Source organism: Amphiura filiformis, chromosome 6 (assembly GCF_039555335.1).
Source record: "Amphiura filiformis chromosome 6, Afil_fr2py, whole genome shotgun sequence".
NCBI lineage: Eukaryota > Metazoa > Echinodermata > Ophiuroidea > Amphilepidida > Amphiuridae > Amphiura > Amphiura filiformis.
The window spans coordinates 3,025,927-3,043,050 of NC_092633.1; the positions used below are offsets into that span (position 1 = coordinate 3,025,927).

At 36.6% G+C, this 17,124-nt stretch overlaps 1 protein-coding gene across 2 annotated transcripts in view; it reads right to left on the minus strand.

Moving 5' to 3' along the window:
• The window catches only part of LOC140154821 (uncharacterized), a 55,904-nt gene that overhangs the window by 3,242 nt on the left and 35,538 nt on the right, over nt 1–17,124 (minus strand). For both annotated transcript variants that reach the window (XM_072177409.1, XM_072177408.1), the window contains exon 2: nt 3,295–3,325. The gene's annotated coding sequence lies outside the window, so the exon portion shown is untranslated. The remainder of the gene's footprint in view (nt 1–3,294; nt 3,326–17,124) is intronic.

Consider the following 17,124-nt stretch of genomic DNA (forward strand, 5'->3'; position numbering starts at 1 on the left):
ACATGTTGTACACTTCCCACAATGCATTTCTACAATTTCAATTTTCTGTACTGATTTGCTATCTAGTGTAACATAGGGTCGATAGTGACAAACTGTACATACATGTACCACAATGAACAGAGCACATCCAGATCTACAATGGATGTATATTTTTTGATTATCAATCCATGTTGAGCCAGTCTATTCTCAAAATGAAAACAAAGGGAAGCTGTACATATGTACAAAGTAATGGGAGTGTCATTTGATGAAATGAGGTGATGTATCATGGTTGCAAAGGATTCTGGGAAGCATAAGATATCTTCTCTGCCCACAGTTAGTGGTATAACCACACTGTGCGCTATAGCCAAAATAACAAATTCTCGATCATGAGAGGATGTACCTTTTGCGTCACCATACTTTTCGTAGAATAACACGATCGCGCGACCTCCATGACCGAGCCTTGACCTTGCCTAGAAACGACCGTGTGATTGGTCAATTCTCAAAAGCTGTTTTTGCGGCGTAAGCGCCAGTCTTTGCGTAGTACGCTCGACGCAAATAACTGTGCGTACCCAAGTTGGCTCTCATGATCGAGAATTTAATATTTTGGCTATAGGAGTAGGATGTTCTCTTTAATTTGAGATATCAGTGATGTCAAATGATGCGAAAATCACCAAGTTATGAAATGAAAACTTATGGAAGGTACAAAATCAAAAATTGCACTTTTCAATTTGCGTCAACGTTTCCTGTAGCAAGCCTCATTGATTTGTACACATCATGCATGTCATGAGTGCACACAGTTACGGCCTACATGACAATAGCCTTATTCAATCAAGAGCATGTCATGTGAGTGCAGGCAATACAGAGATGCCAGTGACTTGCCAAAAAAATTCTGAAATTAATACTGACAATTGCGAGCCATATGGAACGTAGCGCCTCACCCACTGGGGATCCATTTTAGATTAAAAAATTGCAAAAATTTTTTTGGTGATTTTTCCCCCATTTTTTTATACCAATTAAATGTAAATCGCCACCCCTCTCCCCTAGTTCAATGTTGATGAAAGCGCTTTTTCCATTGGGCTCCCCAGTCTCCTCAACATTGATTGAGGGGGAATAGGGGAGCAAAGGGGAAAGGAGAAGGTTTGTACTTCTCATCAAACATAGTTTGATTTCAATTAATTATTTGAGCGGCAATGAAGAGTTGCAACATATTGCCAAGGTGTGCCAACTATTAATAATTGTAGGTCCGGGCACTCTCCAAATCTGATTTTTTTTCTTCTAATAATTAAAAAATTCATAATTTATTTTCGAAATTATAAAAATTAGGAAATCAGAATAAATTTGGAAAACTGGCATCTCGGACAATAGAACTTGCTATGGTAAATCAATGTTGACAACAATTGAAAAGTCCCATTTTTTTGAATCTGTACCTTCCCATCTGTTTTTATTTCATAAGTTGATGATTTCTGTATTATTGCTGTCACTGAAATCTCAAAATTAAAGAAAACATCCTTTAATTACGCACAATGTTGTGATAAAAGCTACCATCACTTCGTCTGTGGGGTCATGTTTGAAATCTGGTAAATGTATCTTATTTATTGTGCAGACTGATATAGCTAATAGGTCCATCCCTCTGTTGACACGGACCCAATCATGTGAAATACCTGGATAAGTTTATGGTCAACCACCTTCAACATAAAATGCATAAGACACTCTAAACATGCATCAAAGGCTTCAATTTTTAAAAAATCCTTCAGGTCTATCTGATTCTTGGGGACTGTAAGAATTTTATGCCGATTTCTGTAGATCAAGTCATTTGCATTTTTGCAATATTTATTTATTATTTATTAATTTTCATGGGGCAACTGATATTAGCTAAAAGCCCATTTTAAACGGTTTGCCTACTGTACATGATATTTATATGTACTTCCGATTCCAGAAAATTACACGAATATTTTTGAATTAAAAAAAATATTATCCTGTTTGGCCAAATGTTTTATAATCTTTTACGTATGTATTTGTATAACTTCTATTACATCATAGGCATAGGCAGATCATATAATATATATAACTATATTGTGCATAATCATAAAAAATTGTGTGGGTATCATTTGGAAGAGTTCTGCAAAAACTGTATCCATCTTAAAATAATAATAAAATTTGTGCTACTTTTGATCGTAATTTCAAAAATTTACCTTGAAATTTCTTAAGTAGGGTGTCAATTTAAAGCCAGGATTTTAGACCATGTGGCACTTTCCTACCATTGACGGGAGGAACACCGATATCACATTTATCTCTAAAATGATAAAAGCAAGGTCAAGAAGGGTATCACATGCACACATCCATATCACATATCGTCAGCCTGCTACGCTAATTGCCTTTAGAAGTCATTTTTTGTAATTTTGAGAACAAAGAACAAAATGTGTTTAAAAGCATGCATCAGTTACGTAGTAATCACCATAATTATTTCAGATTATTCCCTTTCATTTGTATCATTATCATTTATTCTTATGCAAAGATTGTTGAATAAATATGCTTAAATGGATGATTGAACCAGATTTTGTACCTTGTTCTCAAAATTACAAAATAAGACTAAGGCAATTGACCTTTTCGGTAAATCCCATAAGCCTTTGCGAGTACACCTGAGAATTTGTCATTTGACGTCACGCCGACTTACAATGCGCAGTAATGATGTTCGATAAACGATGTGCGCATCGGCGCAGATCGGTGTGACGTCAAATGACGAGGTCTCAGGTGTACTCGCAAAGGCTTATGGGATTTACCGAAAAGGTGAATTAGCATAGCAGGCTGACGATATTATAACAAAAGCAATGCATGCATGTGATATCTTTTTGACATTGCTTTTGTTATTTTATAATACGATTTGATGCGATATAGATGTACATGTACACCCCATCAACGGCAAGAAAGTGCCACTTAGGGCTCTTTTTGAAATTCCCTTACACAGGAAGGTGTGCACCATCCTGCAGCTTTCCTGTGCTAGCCTTCTTTTGTTAAAATAATGTGTGATTATAACACTGCAATTAGCCACTTCACTGACTTAAATTAGGAGCGCGCTTCCTGACCGAGCTTTCCTAAGGTGCGCGCTTAGCGAAGGGAATCCTGCCTTCTTTCTGTTTGAAAACGTGGTAGGGTATTTCAATATGAGCCCTTATAGGAATGGTCTTATAAAGTTTGAACGCGTTTATCAGTTTTTGCATCCAAACTCTTCATACAGCCAGAAAAAACTCAAAACAAACAAAAAAATATATGCAAAAACAACTATACAAAAAAAAAAATTAAAAAAACATATCTTACCCCCAGGTCATCAGGATCACTGGTAGGATCACTGTTGTGTCAAACCAAAGAAGTAAGTGTGCATGTCAAAAGAAAAGAAAAGAAAGAAAAAAAACAATTCCAGTTAGTTGCAGTATGAGTAAGAGGTTCTTTGATTTGCATAATCATTTGATTTATTTGTAGGCAAGTTTGATGAAATGACTATGTTCTGTAAAACAAAGGACGGGCTGAGTAATTTCTCAGTTTTGGCATACATGTACAAATGTAGTGCAACGGAATTTGGCTCATGGGAATCAACCGTAACCGAGGTTAAACATTCAACATGCTTGTGTACTGAAAGTAGCACAAGCGTACATGTACATGGAGCAAGGAAGTGCGTACAAACTGAAGTCAGATTCGCATCATATGAGCCATGTTGCCAAAGCTAGATATTGCTTACTGACATTACCGTAATACCTACACCAATTTGCAAAGACCTTTCGCAGTGCCCGATTTGGACGCAGTTTACAGCGTAAATATGACATCCCGGTTCTGATTGGGTAATTGAATCACATCATCATCACATCAGCGCCTCATTCGCTGATCAATCTGCGTAGCAACGTGTGCCGCAATCGGTCGGCAACAGTGTGAAAGGTCTTTGCAAAAGCCTGTAGTTACCAAAGCAATTGTGATGTGAAAATAATGAATCGAAGTTACTCTCTACCTAATACATGTATATGACAGTTCTGCTAGTGAACATTCAAGAAAAATTTCAGTGATTTGAAATTAACTTGCAAATTTTATCCATGTGAACAAAATATTTGTGAACATGATTATAACCACATACTTAAATACCAAAAAATGTTGGATAATACTTTGAGAGTACAAACGTCAATCTTGTTGATTGTGTTAATAACAAAAGTTATATTCAGGCATTTGATTCTAGATATTGGAATGGTACATCTTTTAATTATTGTGAAGAATCTTAAATTTTAGTTTCCCTTCCAGCACCTTTTTCTCTCTCACCCTCAGACTCAGACTCCGTCACCTCATCCTACACAACTTGAGCACAATTACCGTACTTTTGAAGGTGCATGTGACTGTGAGAGGGTATAGATGCATTTATTTGATCGTTCATGCGATCCACAGGTATGTTCGAGTGTGTCATACGTCCAGGGTTCTAATTCGGCTGTATCACATAGCAGTTTGCTCCATAATTTGAAGTAACTGCTACCCAATTTTGCATTTGTATAGCACTTTTTATAGTGCTTTATTATATGGAAGTATCCTGATTATGATGAATTAACCAAAAACTGCTACGCAAATTTTTTTAACGAATTTGAACCCGGCCTGCATACGTCTCTTCTTTAGTCTTTTGTTGGTTTACATCTTTACTGCTGAGAATTTTGACAAAATTGTTTACACCCTGACCGTCATCAAATGCTAATCCAAGCAATAACAACAAAAAGGGGAAAAATCCTCAAATTGCAGGTATCATTCATGGGGTGATATAATGACATTGACAACATACACCAAGAAAGACGCATTATGAAGCGCCTGGCATTGCAGGTGGCGTAAGATTGACTTTGATGTAGACTATGATTATAATCAGAAGGACGAAGTCAGTAAATGAATTGTTGAATTTTAAACAAAGCTTTTTCCCTGGTATGTCCATGTAGAAAACTATATGGTAGCTCAAATACTGAATGAATATGACTCCCAACATTTGCATAATAATAAGGAGATGCTCACAATAGTATTTTGCCTTTGCCATATTGTCTGTCCCCTCCACAGCCCTCCAATAATTTGTAATTCACGGTACTGCATGGACTGGACAGGACAGGACACTATACCCTTTGCCACTATCAAATTAATTCATTGAGATAAAGTCATCTCTGGAAAATATGATTTGGAAAAAATAAATAACCACCTCTTCTGTAAATATAAACAGCATGGGCTATGATATGAACCCTGACCTGTACAAAGTCAATGAAGACATGGTGTGGCCTCCAAAAATTCTTTGACACCCAATCCCGCCACACACTTTATAAATAGGATCATGTATACCATGGATTTACACCATTTTCATAACTACTTGTCATGGCTATTCTGACAATATTGTGAAACTTTTAATTTTGCACTGCAACCACACCCAAAAGCATGTTGTGAGCCTGTATAGTATAAACTACAATGTAGATTAAATTTAAAGTACATTGTGCTTCGATCTCAATACAGGATATATATTGTGTGCATGCAGCTGCATTTGACTGTCTGCTGCACACATGTACACACACTCACTGTGTAAAGCAGCCATGCAGCTAGCCAGCCATGTGACCTATCTCACTCTGCATTAGCTATGCGCACACTCACTGCAGCACAGCTTCTGTAAGCAAACACAGTACCACAGCTAGTATACCATGGCCATGCATCTAACACCATACAAACAAATCAGTCAATGCATGTGGAATGAATCTATATATCAGTGTGATCAGTATTACTAGGAGCCTTGGGAGCTAGAGCAGTACACCCGTCTAGCTTTCTCTGACAGCCATATTGGGCTGCAGTTACTAATGACAAAACACAGAATTTAAAGATAGATCTAGTTAATTTATGATACCTAACTTTATGAGTCCACAGAAAATCACAGAAAATAATTTATATTTATAAATCTAGGATATCACTATGAAACTGTGGAAACAATCAAAATAACCTGTGGATACTTAAGACTACATTTAGTTACAATTTGTTTAACAATATTCAGGCTGTATCAAAATGATTTGTAACCCATGCAGTTTCTGGTGATTAGGCCAATTACAATTGATTCTTAGTTTCCTGTTTCCCGCCCGCGTCCAAAGTAGAGAATTGCAAAATATTTAATTATTTTATTTATATTTTGGATCTTCTCTTTAAAAATAACTTTTAATGACTACCTTTTGCTACTTTCTGACTTTGATCATATCATCTATAATGATGAATAAACATAGAACCTAATTGTACCATTACTTATGTATAAAATCAAACATAGTAGTAAAATAATTAAATGCATGCTCCTTGTCAAAATGGCTTGATGTAGGTTGCGACCACTTATCTTAAAATAAAGAAAATAAAAGATAATTAATAATTAATAATTTAAAGTCGCCTCATCCCTGGTTTTCAACCATGAAACAGGAAACTAAGAATTAATTGTGAAGGGCCTTAGAGGCAAGACTGCAACATCAAAATGCAATGTTAGATCCACCTAATTTGTAGATTAATGACTAATGTTATTAAAGGTTATACAATGTCACAAGAACCCAATCATCGCTGCATTTGAAAGAAGCAGGCTTTTCAATATATACATTAAAATTTATTACGATCATTATGATGCCTATATTATAGACGACATGTACATGTCACATATTGTGGCTATAGATTCCTACCTGTACTAAATAGTACGTATTTGAATTTCCTGACGAATTAAGTCAAAGCTAGCATTTTCTTCAATAACCAACTTTAATAGAAGTCAATGTACAGAGAGGTAAACTTGTAATTTGAATCACACAGGTGATCTGGTACCATATAATAATAATAATCATCAATAAAACATGACAATCATTTCTGGTTAACTACATAACCGTTGTCTATTCAAAAATACATGTATGTTCATGTATGGCAAGCTCACAGTATAGTCAACTTATGTGTTAAATATTCATAACTTATTACCACATGCAATCATCAAATGTTATACAATAGTATGTTACGATTAACAACAAAATGGCTACCTTCAAGATAATGTTTGGAACAGGAGAAGATTCTTGCAACTTTATCTACTTGCGAGTTGATCAAAACATATTTTGAACATTTTATCGGGACATTTATGTAACCCCTAATAGCTCCTAACAAGCTAGACTTTGCAATTCCTTGAAACTGCTTTTCAACAACCCTTCCTATTTATAGTACAGGAGACAACGGTGATGAATCCACACTTTTACAATAGCTAGTTAACATGAACGCAAGTTAACAGAAGCGTGCACGAGCGCATAGAATTTGTCATGCCTGGAACATGTGTGCATACACTCTTACATGTTGCATTCATTATTAGGCCAAAAAAAAAAATTGTTTGCTTGCCCTCGAATGGATTTTAAAAATTGGGTCGGTCGGTCGGTCGGTCGGGAATTTTTTTTTTTTTTTTTTTTTTTCCGTTTCCCAGAAACAGACATGACGAATACCGAATCGGCGAATGCAATTAATGGTTCAAGCATTTCCGTAGCAGCAATATCACGCCATGGTCCAGCATCTGTGCTCGCCACTTGCACCTTAAACAATTGTAGCTCTTCTACATGTACATGTAGGCCTACGTTTAATGAAGTGTACAATTCTCCTACATGTAGTGTTTTCTGCTTTTCAAAACTATCATATTAATCCGCGTTCGGTCCCTTGCTTTACCTGTACAGCTAGCGCTACTCGTGTTGTGTCTGCCATGTTTAAAGTGAAATCATATTTATACCGAGCGATTTGTGCTCTTAATAAAAGTAGCCTCAACAAACATGTTGAAAAAAATAGTGCAATGTTACTTCCTAGTCGATACGAACAAATATCATGAATCTAAATATTTATAAACAAGAAATGAATATCTGGTACAACTGTTTTCAAATTTTATTTACTTTTACCATATTTTAACATCTGCTATATTGTATCCATTCTTGCACGATATGCACGGTTATATTTTGCCTGTAAATAAACTCATCCCTAGATGCGCCGTCCGAAATGTGCAGGTGGATAGCAAATTGTATTAGAGCTTAGGCGCTGAGGTGGTATACTGAAATTGTGGAACCCGACAGTCAGGTACAGCCGGACACGTAAACATGCAGGATATGGTATTTTACAACGTTTCTTTTAAATCATCGGTTTTCAGGCGAAAAATACATGCCATTTTGGGAAAATCGCAAAAAAAACTTTTTCAAAAAAAAAAAAAAAGTTCTACGGTCGGGACTGCCGAGACGGTCGGTCGGACGAGGGCAAGCAAACAACTTTTTTTTTTTGGCCTTATGGGGAAAGCGGCTAAACATTGCCGATTTATTCTGTTATTCTGTAGTTTTATTGCTGATATCAACAGAGAAATCAACATAACACAACCGATATTGTAATGTTGACTGGCAATGACTAACCTCATGAATTTACATGCCTCATGAATTACATCATCTTTAGCTTATTTTTGTTGTTGAAAGGGACACCATCATGTTACGCAGTGGCTCATCGGAATTTTAACAAAGTTCTCTGCACCTTACATACGTACATACATACATGTACATACATTAGGCATTTATAATGCGCCATTTCATTTAGACCACAGCGCAAGGTTGACCTTATGTGTCAACGTTGACTAACATTGACGTTGACCAACATTGATATAAAATTGGATCGGTTGAGCCCATATTTATTGGTCGAGCTATGAGTTTTAAAATATTGGACGAGACGTAGTCGAGTCCAATATTTTACAACTCATAGCGAGACCAATAAATATTGGGCGTAAAGCATCCAATTTTATCATTATTATGTTTTGGATCCAATATTATCACAACTTGGAACCATCAAAACATAATAATGACCTATGTTGACCTTACATGTCAACGTTAAAGCTGCCCTTGCGAGATATAAAAATATGTGGACATGTATGTAGGTGCATCGTTGCGAATTTCTGATGAACCACTGTTTAACATGATTGAATCTCTGAATGATCATAACATTCCTTCCATCATAACCTGTTTTTTTGTTCTTCTGGAAAAGGATTTGCTGCCAAAAAAACAGGTGACTGTGCTAAGTGCTGAAGCCTTTGGAATGTTTTTGTTTCTCCATTGACCATAGATTGACAAAAGCAAGTCTTAGATCTGTTGTTTTAGTAAAATGATCTGTATGAATCACATGCATACAGTAGTAATACAGTAACAAATCCCCTATACATACCAGTGTATTGGTGCCATCAACTATTGGGGGGGTAATTGGGGTATTTGTGTCCTTGCCCAGTTTGTGCCGCTCCTGCGACGCAATCTATGTGTCATGCTATGAAGCATTGTAAATTGCACCTACTGCCTGCAACTGGGAGTGTAGTTCCAGATGCAGTCACAGTAAAACACAAATACCTCCCAATTATTTCCCCATGTCTAAATAAAGATGTCAGTGAGTCCTGATTTTTCAGAAACAAACATCTCAATATTTCTGTGGTATGAATAGGCCTACATGTATAGTATTGTTCACCCAGATGTGGCAGCGACATCACCATGTTGAGGCAGCTGTTAGTGTAAAGCGTGTGCGCATGTATGCCAGCACTTTGAGCAAACGCTGGCGATTTGAAGCTGCGCCCAATGAAATGCGAAATGACATTACTGCCGAATCAGGGTGAAAAATACTATAGATATAGGGGAGTAAGTACATGCACTCAGCTTTATAAAAACTTATCCTGTAATCCACATGAGGTGCTAGAAAACTAAACTTCTGTTCCTTTACCACATCTTCTTTCAACAACAAAAAAAGCAAAGTTACATCTCATTCTGAGGTTTAATTCAAAATGGAAACCACACTAATCAGATATCAGTATGTGACACGGAAAAACAGTGGCATGATCGACGGGAATTATACATGTATAAATAAACATTAATTTTCACCAGGTTCGCCGTCGCAAATAATAAAGGAGACAAGGAGAAAAAGTGATCCCGCCTGGGAATCGAACCCAGGACCTCAGGTTTGTGGTTGAATAAGAATTTGCCACCACAACATTTTTGGTGAGGTACATATGCTGAATATACTCCTGAATATGCTGACAACTTGACACAATACTATAGCACAAGAACTTATACCAGGCCTAGACTGCCTTGCATTTCCTTCTTGATAAACAACAGCTATGCCATTCCATAAAACACAACACATCCCCAGTGACCACTCTGCCCAGAGAAAAGGTTTTTACCTGGGTTTTTTTCTTGGGCGTCCGGGTTTTCGCATAAGAGCGGTGCACTTGCAAATATTGTGAGATGAGTTGAAATGAATATCCAAAAGGGGTTATGAAGTAGACTATACCAGGCCCTATAATTTGAGTTGTTAGCTGCAATATTTTTGGAAAGTGCACATTTTGATATTTAAACATGATTGTGAATGAGCTCATCATTAATGTTGCAGTTCACTCACATTCATATATCCGGCCTTATTATTTATGATATAAAATAATGTGATAGAAAATGCATTATATCCTATCATATCACCACATCAAGCATGTTGCAATCCTCTTTGCTGATAAACACAACACACTGCAGGCTCTACTCTCATAAAGAATATCATAAGGTAGAAATTTAACTTGCTTAAGGCAAACAAGTTGTTATGAAATGTAACTTCTGTATAAAGCAAGACTAATTTTATGAGTAGGGGTTATCTTTAATATCAAACCTCAAACATCTGAATATCAAGCCTGATATCAAGTTAAGACTAATCTATCAGTATCAAGGGTGAATAAAACCAAATGTCTTGGGTGGGTGTATTAATCAATGAAAAATTGAAATAAGAATGGGCACCTGAAAAGCAGCCTCTCCATCTCTCTGTATATGTTGTTCTGTATAAAGTAGCCATTTTATGGTGGAACATGTAGTGTAAGTTGTACTTTTCAGATCATTGTATTAAGCGCTTTATTCATACTTATGCTATTTTAAGGCGCTAGATATAAATTCTGTTATTAAATCATTATGACATGGAGAGAACATATTAACGCCATATCAAAAACTACCATCTAGAAATGTTGGAATCATCATCAAATTTCAACACTTAGTCTCTGAACTAAATATGCATTCTTTGTATTGTAGCTTTGTCCTTCTAATCTAAATTGCAGCCTGGAGAAATACTTGTACAAGTCACCTTGAGACATTATTTAAGATTCAAAAGCACACGGTGTAGGGTTATGTATACATTTTGCAGCCAAATATTATTCAAGGACTTGAATGTCCTTAATGTATACAATATGATTGAAAGTAGAATTTAGGTGTATTTATGTACAAATATTCAACAGAAAATGGTCAAATTGCTTACAACAAATCAAAATCATAATAGATAAGTCACCCAATTTTTCTCTTTACCATTGGTTTCAATGGGGCAGGAAACTATCGGAAGTCGCGGGAACCAATGTTGAAAAGTCACCCAATTTTTTTCTTAACCATCAGACAGGAAATTGTCATAAGTCACAGGGAAAATCTTCAAAAGTCACCCAATTGGGCTACCAAATAGTGGATTTGGCAACCTTGCTGGCCCTTCACAGTGAAATTCACTACCAAATCAAATTATGAGTGCTGGCAATGTGAAATCATTCAGAAAACTACATGTCTAGATACAAAACTGTTGCTGATACAATGTAACCCTGCAATGTAATTGAACATCCTTTATTTCGGTTGGTGGGTGTGTAAGTTGGTACATGTACATAATGTCAATGGTAAATTAACCACTCTTGGTCACCTCCCCCATGATGATATTCATGCTGTTCATATGTGAATGGATGTACATGTAAAGTCTGCTTTTTCACTTTTTGAGATATTGAACATGTAAATTCTCCTCACAATAAGCTTTACAATGGTATATCATAATCCCCATATTGCTTGCTAGGAGGGTAGTAAAATATCAATAAATTAATAGATTGAGAACTCAGTTTTTGTCTATTGTTCATTGACAGGTTCAATGGAATGGACCACAAACTATTATCTGTTCCAACTCCAGTGACACTTATAAATGCATTTTGTTTTGGGTAGGATTAGACCAGAGGGGCATGGAAACTAGAAGTATTGCCCTGTTATATTGATTTCTCAAAGTAAAATTATATACCTATTTCAATGCATCCAAAGTTCCTGGGAAATTAATGAGGTATCACTGGAGCTGGAATAGTACTGCTGACATGTTTGTGTTTTTAAATCTAATTGTATGGTTGTTTTCATAGAAATACTAAAAGATTATGTTTATGTTCATGAATATGCACACTCAGGTTGACACATCTGAACAACCTCGGAACTAACAACAACTAAACGACAGAGCTGGGTGGTGGTGAAGCATAGTTGTTAGGCAGCCAGTGTTCGAAATAAGCATTTAACCAAAAATCACGACAGACAAGCATATTGAACCAAACACTTCTCTGGCAGACATTGACAATCACAAAATTGTACCTCCTGAGAATCTTGATTATGCAGATCTTTTTCGTCTAAAAGATTGCATGATCATTTTAATAGTTTAATTTTTCATTGTATTCATTTTTCTACTACGGTACTTCCTGCCTCACGTCATACACATGTCAAAATCCAGAGATGCTACAGGGCCAGTGTGCACATTATTATGTTGGGGTGAGTCCATGTGTGTGAAAATATTGGATCCAAAACATAATAATGATAAAATTGGATGCTTTACGCCCAATAGTTATTGGTCTCGCTATGAGTTTTAAAATATTGTACTTGACTACGTCTCGTCCAATATTTTAAAACTCATAGCTCGACCAATAAATATGGGCTCAATCGATCCAATTTTATATCAGTATTGGTGATCCTGAACTTTGCCTTTTGATCGTCAGCGGAATACAATGTAGGACCATCAGTACTGTGTAAAATTAAGCCATGATGCAATGAGCCTCTTTACCTCACTGACTTGTAATGGCAGCCAATTCGCCTACCGTGGGAAACCCAGAAACAGTCAATTTTTAAAACAATTTTTGCACCTAAAAAATTTGAGAACAAGTGAAATGTTTTGAGAACAAACACAACCCATGCTCAGAACAACCTAATTTTTCCCCTTATTTCGGACACTGTAGGCAGCTATCTTTCGGACATATGGAGGAAAGCTGTAAGTGAAATGATGTGAAACAGCCTGTCCCATGTTTTGGCATATTGACAGTGTGTCCACAGGTATCATAAAATACATGAAAGTGCTCACTGTAAAAACAGTGCCAAGTATATAGCAGCCCACATTGCAGTAAAAGGTGTGTTGAGAGTGGTATGCTATTGTGAATGAGCTCATCTATGTTTATAAAAACTTGCCCAGGTTGACACAATGAAAACAGTATGCTATGAACCAACTCGACACAAAACTGTACAGCACCAGGCTTCATCAGGCTCAATCACCCTGCCAACTTTAAATTCATGTGCTGTTGCATTTAGGAAATTCAAACTGGGAAGTAGTTTCTGAACAAATATAGGGCTCTTCCAGTTGAGATCCATACCTCCTATGGGAGATACATACATGTATACCTTAACCTCCCAAATGAAGTCACCAATTTAGGTAACCCTATTTGAAATTCACATGGTGTCTGGATTTCAACATAAATGTTGACTCAACATAACAAGTATATTATGGGTCACCCATGAAATGTATTCAACCCAACGAACCTACATGTACACACATTTGTACACATATATGCTATTCATAACCAGTATGGTATCAGATATTTACAAATGGGGTTTTCTATATTAAATGCAGTCTGTTAAATGTCATCATAGGACATATGTGTACAATGGGATATTTCATTTCAAATCCATATCCCCTTGGAATACACGACCTTAATCTTCCACAGGGGGTGTAGATTTTAAATATGGGCACCACCTATTCAGGTAACCCCATTTGTAATTCACACTCCCTGTGTAGGGGATTTATGCCATGCCTTCAATAGAAGGTGTATCATGGATTTCAATTGGAATAGCACAATTGTATGAAGCTCCCATCCTCAGCTAGGGTCCCTCTCATATTGTATTATTAATTATGAAATGTTATGCAATTCATATTCAGAGGTTGCGAAGCGTACATTACCGCCAACTATATAACAGCAACTAACTATACAAGTGCGGGTGTAGTATCACACTTCTCTGAACATGAAGGTTAACATACGAATCTGTGATGAATGCCTGCCAATTCCTTGTAAAAAAAACCCCGAAAGTTTTGTTTTGTGTGTGATGTCACTTACACATAGATCTCCCAGAAATGATTTGCATAAAAATTACATGAACTTTCTAATGTTTATTCTTATAGCGATCACAAGATGACTGAGTTGCAAGATATGTCCGATAAAGAATGAAGTGATTGTATGTCTGAGGTAAAGCAAAAGGAAAAAAGTAGATGACAATACAGGGCCCTGGTCTTCATAAGTGACAATGGTCAAAGAACTGTCTGCCGGTCTATACGCCTATACGCCTATAATATTGCTGCATGAAAAGTTTTTCTATTCTTACAGCTTCAGACACTTCAAATTCTGCTATCAGGAAATCCCTTAACAGGTTATATAAAGAACACAATAAAATGGGTGTCATTTTTCCTCATGCAATGGGGCATACATGTTACATACATAGAATTTCATGATTTTTTAACAAATATGATGTATGCAAGTCTGTAACTAATGAATAGGGGCATGCTAACACTCACCCCGCCATTGTTTGGTTGGGGTGTCCTGCATGTTAACCATGTTAACAGCCTTCCCTGTTCCAGGCAGGGTGCAAGATACATGTACTGTAGGATTTTAAACAATATAAATTTCAATTAGATCACATGTGCCTTGTATGAGATGTTGACTGGGGAATATCTTGAGCAATAGCTCACAATCACCTGTAATAGACTCTTACTAATAGTAAACCTCAGAATAAAGCATTGATATAAGAACAAGAGGGCGGGGCAAGAGGGTAGGTAATGTTTTTCAGGTGCCACCAGAAATACAAGTATTAGCTTTACAGAAATCCTGAATAAATCAAATGGTACTAATATAAATCCACAGAGTTTAAGTCTACATAGTTTCTTTTCATTTGGCAATTCCATTTAAAATCCACAATACTCTTGTGAAAAATTTTGGAAATATCTTTCACAGGGGGAGTATGAATTTCAAATGGAATGAACACATTAGGCAGCTCCATTTTAATTTCAAATACCCTCTGATTAAGACCCAACATGAATCTTCCCCAGAAGGAGGGCGAGTTTCAAATAGAATTGGTTATATGTGCTAATTGAATCCATTTGAAATTCATACTCCCCCTGTGGAAGATACTTTCAAAATCATCCACAGGGGTAGTGTGGATTTAAAATGGAATATCCCATTTCCAACTTTACATTCTAGGTATTAAATTCACATAGCAAGGAATTCTAAAGCTCCAGAAAATATTTCTACTACCGTGTGACAATCTTTTTTCACCATGCACAACCCTCACTGCTATAGAGTTAAGCCATACTAGTATAAACAAGTTGAAGCCAGCCAGTCTCAGCCAGTCAGGTCAGGTCAGGTGATATGCTGTGTGCACTGAGCAGGCAATACAAGTACAGTACACAATAAATGTAGTATTAGCACTGCTGCAGATATCGCCGCCATCTTGAGTGCCGGTTGAACAAACGTGTGTTAACTTGCACAGTCAGCAGGAAATTTAAGAGGCAGATCGACTCTCATGTTGAAAGAATGTGGGTCTCATACAAATGTTACTGTAAACCTATAGTAACATAGCAAGCACATGTAAAAATATGCTTCAAGTATGAGTTTAACTATTACAAATACTGGTGCGTGTTTGAATCGAATTGATCTCTAGTCTCCTACATATATGTCTGAATTTGAAAGCACAAAATATCCTCTTAGTCACAACTCACAAGTAGTTCACACTAACATTTCAGCTACATGTATATATAATATATATTGTGTCTGAAAACAAATCTTGTGTATACATCTTGCTTATGCCTGATTTTGATCAACTTCTCAATTTGTTTGAAATGTTCCTACTGTTTCATCAACACAACAACAAGAATCTAACTACACACATGGTTGATTTAAATCAATACAAGATTCTAAATTCTGTATGGGCGACATACATGTATTTCACACCCTTTTCCAATAAACATTCAAGAATCAAGACTGCTGAATAAATTATTTAAGCAATGTGACAGACCTTTGAACTTGATGAGAAAAACATTCTGCTGTTGTACACCAAAGATCAATTTCTCTGTTCCATTCCATTCTGGAGGGAGCCCGAGTTAGAAAATCGTTTCAATTAGGGTGTCAAAATTGCAGCTTTTTACATTCAAATTATATTCTCTCTTTTTGCTCATTGCTTGACATGATTAGGGGATATTATTTTGTCAACAAAAACTTAACCCAAAGGCACCTACATGTACATTGTACAGTCAGCACAAATCAATAAATAATGTACATTGTTGCAATTCATGAACTATGACCTAATAGCTAAAGTGAGGGTGGATTTTGAAAATCAATGTGACCATGTAATGACCGTAGGGAAGTTTTCTTTAACCCTAACACCTCAGATGTTTTTGGCATGGGGGTAGGAAAGAAGGAAAAAGAGATACCTTGCCACAGAGGTCTATCTTGGCCGGCCAAGCTTTCAATTCCCAAAGCCGCCCTACCTGCTGTGAGGGGGGATGAAGCTACCTGTGGGCTCCAGATTTCTCTAATTCACCACTGCCAGTATGTTTTTATCCTGCACCCTAAGTTCTTTGTTTGCCATGGTCATCACTTTTTCTTCACCTTCACTTTTCTGCACTTTGCCTTTTGCCGTCACTTCTGCACCATCCTAGTAGCTTTTTATAGCTGCAAAAGGATTCACATTTGAAGATTGAAGATGACTCTTCACATAATGATGTAATCGCATCATGTGGGATATCAGATATTGCAGATACTTTGTGAATTGAGGGTTCTGTTATGTTTATGCAACAAATGATGCAGAAATAACCAATTTCTGAAACCAGAATCGATGGAAGGTACAAATTCAGATGTTGCAATCCTATTAGTTTGTACACATGCATGTCATCAATTTTTACTTTTTATCAACATGGTCACTATTTACCATAGCAAGCCCCACTGTCCGCAGCACTCACTATGATTGAACATATTGACTAAGGTTAATTGTC